Source organism: Phalaenopsis equestris, unplaced genomic scaffold, assembly GCF_001263595.1.
Source record: "Phalaenopsis equestris unplaced genomic scaffold, ASM126359v1 Scaffold201242, whole genome shotgun sequence".
NCBI lineage: Eukaryota > Viridiplantae > Streptophyta > Magnoliopsida > Asparagales > Orchidaceae > Phalaenopsis > Phalaenopsis equestris.
Genome location: NW_018221018.1, coordinates 9,215 through 16,008, shown reverse-complemented (window position 1 = coordinate 16,008; position 6,794 = coordinate 9,215).

Genomic DNA, 6,794 nt, shown 5'->3' with positions numbered 1-6,794 from the left:
AACACAAGCTTCTTAATAAGCCGAACACGAGCTGTTCGTGAACAACGAGTCGTTTTGACAGCCCTAAGTGTATATATACAATAAAGTTTGAGGGTTGGAAATGTAAATATATAAGTTTTGTGTGGCATGAATGTAAATATTCCTTTAATTTATAAATAATTTAATTGGCTGATGCTATTTTCATCCTCATTAAAATCTTCAATTATACGTTCTTATCGGGATTGAACACGGAGCTGCCCTGACCGGACATGACGTCACGTAAATGATGTCATCATTTGATAACTTCACCCGAATTTCCCGATAAGTGGGCCAGAATATTCACGCAGGCTTGGCGGCTTGGGGTTTTTCAAAGGTATTTAATTTTGGGTGGAATAGAAAACGGATCTTGTCCGTTGGATTGATGGGGATCAATGGCGACCGTTCATTTATGTGTTCGTGATGGCCCCGTTATAGGTTATGGATAAGGTTGCTATTCCAACTAAACACATTATTATGGATTTTGATTTATGGAATTAGAGTTTTCAAAAATTTATCTTTGATGATAATAAAGTGATTATTTATAATCTTTATTAAAATAATAATTTTAATTATTATTATTATTATTATTTAATTATTTATATATAAATATTATTGAATTTATTTTGAGATAAGTATAATAAAATTTAAATAAATTTAATGATTAAGTCGTTCATCATGATATAAGGTTTTCATTTTTATTTGATGATGTGATTTGTGATTGGTGAAAAATATAAATTATTATTATTTATTTATTTTAACAATCAATGCCTTATATTGAGCATTAAAGAAAAATTAGCTAAACTTTGAACTTATATGAAAAACATGCTTGTTTTGGATACTTTATGATAAACATGAAATTTTATAGTGCTTTAAGAAATCAATATCAAATGAATTTTCATAAGCATGTATACCTTTTATTCAATTGGTACCATAAAAAATATGTTGATTATCAGCAAAAAAATTAATGGACAAGAGTCTTTGTTTCAGTTGGTAATAAAAATTATCGGACGTGATTGCCGGTTGAATTTCGGCTGATAATTGTTAGTCGGGAAACTGCTTATTGGAAGGGGTTGAATTTCAGAGGGTAATCAGACATGCTGAATATTGGTTGATTTAGTTGAAAATAAGAATAATGGTGAATCCTTTTGTCGATTCCGAGAAAGGAAAGAGAAGCATGAGAGAAAGAGGATACATGGAAATGTAAGAAGAGAAGAAACAATCACTTAGTAAACTGTATAACTAGAAGAAAAGATACAGACTTATTTATAGTTACAGAACTTAAGAGAAGTAAGCCAAAATATGACTGGAAATTGCATAAATTTATTTTCTTATAGGCTACCGTATATATCTATATATAAATATTCGTTAAAACTGCCTATCAAGTTGATAGTTTGTGTGGGAAGTATCAGCTATTACCAGCTTGTTGTAGAGAGGGATGAATTTCATGAAGTTAAGAGAATTGGTGAAAATGTCTGTGAGAGATTAGTAGTAGCTAAGTGATGGAAGGTGATATATTTTTTGATGATGCAGCCCCGATTGAAGTGTACATAGATTTTGATATGTTATATTCTAGCCTGAAATTATGGATTATTTAAAAGTGTCAAAGCTGAGATATTGTTGTATTAGATTGGAGTTGGTCCTGTAGGATGAATTTAGAAGTCTTAAAGTTGTCTTTGTAGTCAAACAATGTCGACTGCAGCAGTGGATAGAGCTCGATATTCATCTTCAGTCGAAGATCGAGGCACAGTTGTTTGCTTATTGGGGCAACAGGAGATGAGGGTGGTCCTGAGGAATGCACAATATCCAGTAGTGGATTTGTGATTAACCGGGTCACCAACCCAATCAGATTCTGAGAAGGTTTGGAGAGTGAAGTCGCCTTATTGTTGAATCCTTTGATGAACTATAGTAGTCGTTTGAGTTAGATGAAGTGTTTATTTAGAGGTTGATGAAAATTTTAACAGAATTTGTTTACCAAAAATTTGAGATCAGGTTTTGTTAGTGTGAGGTATTGGAAAGAGCCAACTAACTGTCTATAGAGTTAAGGATTGTCATAAACATGGTCATCGGTGGGAGAAGAGATTACCTTAGTGAGCATAGAATTTTTCATGGATTTGCATCTTAGCAATCTTGCTTTCTTGAGGGTGTCATCGACGTACTTGGACTGACTAAGGTGTTGACCGGTTGAATTGGGAGTAATTCAGATGTCGAGAAACATATTGGGCTGATCGAGAGTTTTAAATTGAAAGTGTTAATGTAATTAATTAAAAATATGAGTGAGGAAGATGGAATCTTTTTCGATAATGAGTATGTCATCACGTATATTAAAATGTAACTTTCATGATTGGATGTCATAGAAACCATGAGGGTTGGATTGACATTATTGATTTGCAAGTCTAATGGTTGTAAGGTGGACGTTAAAGTAAATTATCATTGTCGTTAGAATTGTTTAAGGCCATATATGTTGTGAAAATTGAAGCGGAATGAAACAGGAATCGACACAAACCAGAAGAAGAACACAGAGATTTAACGAGGTTCGGTAAAGAATTGCCTACGTCCTCGGGAGCAAGCAGCAGTTTCACTTTTTCAGAGAAGTTACAATACATCCCATAGGGTTACACATATATATAGACATATACCAATCCTCGGATAAAATTACAATCACGCCCTCGCTCCCCCCAACCCCCTTTATTCCAAGAGACACTCCTTTTCACCGGGAGACACACCTCTTCACCAAGAAACTCCAACTTCCTAGATATGAGCCATACCTAACAATATAACAGTTTCTTCAGGAGACAAACATGGGTTGGTTTGGTGGAATCTTCAAATTTGATTGGTTACAACATGAATAAGGTTTCTTGCAGTGAACCATGAAGAAAGGCATTAGATATGTCGAGTTGGATAATTTCTCACTTATTAGAAGTAGCCACCATTAAAAGAGTGTGTATGGTTGGAAATTTGGCAACATGAATGAAGGCTTGATCATAGTCGATTCAATGTTGTTGTTTGTACCTCTATGCCACAAGTTTTGCCTTGTGTTAGAGAATAATACCATCTGAATTTCGCTTTGTTTTATAGGTCCATCAACCACATTTTGTGCTTATGAGTGAATTAGGATCCATGTCCCTTAAGAGAGAAGAGCTTGGAACTCCTCATAAATGACTTTGTGTCAATGTGAGTGCCTAATGATCATATTATAAGAGGTTGGGTTCTTGGGGTTATCGGTGAGGGTGAGATGAAGATCTATTGAATTTAAACCAAGTGAGCATTGTGTGAGTGGTAGTTTGATGCTGAGTTTTTTTAAAGGGACTGGGTGAGGCTAGAGAGCTTGGGATGTAAGTTGTTGTGCTTTTTCGATTGATGTGGGGTGTGGAAGGTTGATTTTTATAAAGTAATGGTGATGGGATGTGGTTTTTTCAAGCTTGAGGTACAGTTACGGTCGTTTGGGAAGGAATGGCTAACGTAAGGACCAAGGTTAGAAGAGGAGTATAGGTCGATGTCTCAGATGTTTTGGTGGTTGTGGAAGTGGCTTGATAATAAAAAATATGTTATTAGAACTTGACATGTCTTGATAAATAAGTTTTATCTCCGACAATGTCATGACATTTGTAGCCTTTGCAGAGGGATAAGTATCTAATAAAAATGCAAGGTAGATCTTGGTGAAATTTTGTTGTGTGCTTGGGGTCTTAGCCAGGGAAACATATACATCCTATAGTTATGAGGTGAGTATATACGAAGGTTTTTGACGAAATAGCTAAAAAAGTGATGTATTATCGGTTTTGGGGGATGGAAGGATGTTGCTTAGATATGCTGCAGCTAGGAGAAGTTTTGCCCAAAACTTCTCCTAGCTGCAGCATATAAGTTGGCAGTTTTCATGAGAGCCCGAGACATTTCCAAAATCTGTCAGTGTTTTCCCTTTGTGACTTCATGTTGTTCTAAAGTATATAGACAACTACATAGGTGAATAATCCCTTGGTTATTCAAATATGTGGGGAGAGCATGATTTATGCATTTCCTACCCTCGTCTGTTCTAAGAATTTTAGAGGCGCGTGAAATTATTTTCTTGTCATGATTTTGAAGTTTAAGAAGACATTAATAACATCAGATTTCTGTTTCAACAAATATATTTATCAAAAACAAGAATAGTCGTCAACAAATAAGATATAATATTTGTAACCGTGATGCAAAATAAATGGCGAGGGCTCTCATACATCAAAATGAACTACTTAAGGAGACGTAGTGCTACGATTAGATGACTTAGGAGACAATAGTTTACAGCTGGTAGTTGTATAGCTGGTAGCTGTATATTACAAGGGATGCAAGAAGAATGTTGAATTTGCATCTTTAAAGCTTGTAGCTATCGTGTGAGTTTGCGAAAGAGATTGAAAGAGATACAAAGTATTGGATGTATGTGCTAGCATTGATATGGCATATGGGTGTAAGTGAGTCAAGCCGGCTTGGGCTCGACTTGATTTGTTGCTTGTGAACCGAGCTCGATGAGCTAATAAGTCAAGCTCAAACCAGCCCCAACTCTTAAAATATTTTGAAATTAAAAAATTTATCTTTAAGTTACATTTTTTATATCAAATCATTTCTTATTAATTTTTTTCATAAATGATTTTTTATATCAAATCATTTCTTATTAATTTTTTTTCATAAATGCTACTTACATTTGTCATTTGAATATAATATTAACTTAAATTAATCTTTTTTTTATCTCTTTCATATTAAATAATCTTGCTCGTGAGCTCACTCGAACTCATAAAGTTAAGCTCAAGCACGAGCTCAAACTCTATTAATTAACTCGACTAGTTTACACTCCCAATATGGTAACATCAAATCTCAAATGACTTTAACACGAACAAAAACTACAATATACTCAAATAATAATAATAATATAATTCTAGATCATAAATAATAACCATTTTGCACCAAATCAAAAATATAATTCACAAAAATGATCATTAATAAATCTAAATAATTCAAAAAATTATTTACATAATATCACTTTTAATCAAGATGTTGACAATTATAACCCCCTAATTATCATCATTATAACAATTTATTGCTTCTTCATTAACCACCACACACTCTTGGCTACTTTGAATTGATCAATTCAAAAATTGGGTCATTTTGTAAATACTTCGGGGCAGATGGACCTTATTGAAAATGTATTATTTCACTAAGAAGTTCAAGTCAACTTGGTCTTCCACATAGCCTTCTTCTCTGGACTCTTTTTTGACTCCTTAAATTGTTTGTAGGGAATTTAACATATATTACACACAATTCTCAAGTATTTACATATATACCAGCTAACCTTTTATACTTACTCATATACCATATAAGGGACAGATGCTGTAACGAAGTGGAGCAGAGCGTAAGAATCTATCTAAATCGGGGAGTTTCGTTATGTGTGTTGGGGGTGAGGGGGAAACATCCCGCAATACGGTATAAGGGTAATTTGGGAATCACGCATTATACTTCAGGGTTTTATCTAGGGTCATATATAGGTATGTTTGTAACCCTAAGCGATTCAATGTTGTATTTTGTATTTGTACTCTTTTTCTGAAGTTGAAAGAAAGTCGTCGTTCTGCTCCTGAGAACATAGGCATCTTTGTCGAATCTCGTTAAATCTCTGTGTGTTCTTCTGGATTTGTGTCGATTGCTATTTTTCTTCGCCCTAAGTTTTCTCTCGGGATTTGGTTTTTCTCCTGGATTTGTGTCGATTCCTATAATACTCTGAAAACATAAATTTAATTACACACAAAAATGATGTACTTTGCTCTGAAATAGTTAATAATAATGATATTTTCGACGTGATATCATAAATTTTTGGCTTTATAAAAGTTATAGACATGTAAATATATGAAATTATGTGGGATGTATGTAAATTGCCCGTTTTACAATTCTTTCATTCCGCCGCCTTCAGCCGGCAGTATAGTATAATAATTAATTAACGTTGGGCTCTGAATCTAATAACAATTTTAAATTAAAGATAAATGAAAGCCCAGCCCAATAAATCTATATCAACAGCCCAATATTTTGTCACATTTCAACTTAGAAGCCCAAATAGAACTTTGGCCTTTTTCTGCTGAAATTTCCGGATGATAAAAAAATAAGGGAGATGAATAACAAATTATTGGAAGATTTACATGCAACAAACTATTGAAACATTTTCATAAATACCACTCTATTTCTATGTATTTTCATAAATACCACTCTATTTCTATGTATTTTCATAAATACCACTCTATTTCTATGTATTTTCATAAATACCACTCTATTTCTATGTATTATGCTATTCTATAAATCACTTAATTAGTTGTTGGAATCCAAATATGCATCCTCGCCTTCTATTTTTAAAAATTAATGCGGCATACAGTTCTTATTAATTTCATATTTAATATCTAAATTTTTAATGTGTCGAAAACAATTCGACGTAGTTTTTTAACTCTTTTGGGGCAGTTTATTTGGTGCAGTGTGTTTTGAAAACGCTGACTAAACTATTTGGAAATCATTGCATGGGAATGATTATTGAAAGTTTACGTTAAACGTGGGCCATGGGTTCAATCCCGTGCCATGAGTTTCTCCGCGAATTTATTATCCTGCTATCCTCAGCTCCATCTCTCGCGTCATGTCTCGAGCACCATCGAGAACCTGAGGTACCTCTCTCTCTCTCTCTCTCTCTCTCTCTCTCTCTCTCTCTCTCTCTCTCTCTCTCTCTCTCTCTCTCTCTCTCTCTCTCTCTCTCTCTCTCTCTCTCTCTCTCTCTCTCTCTC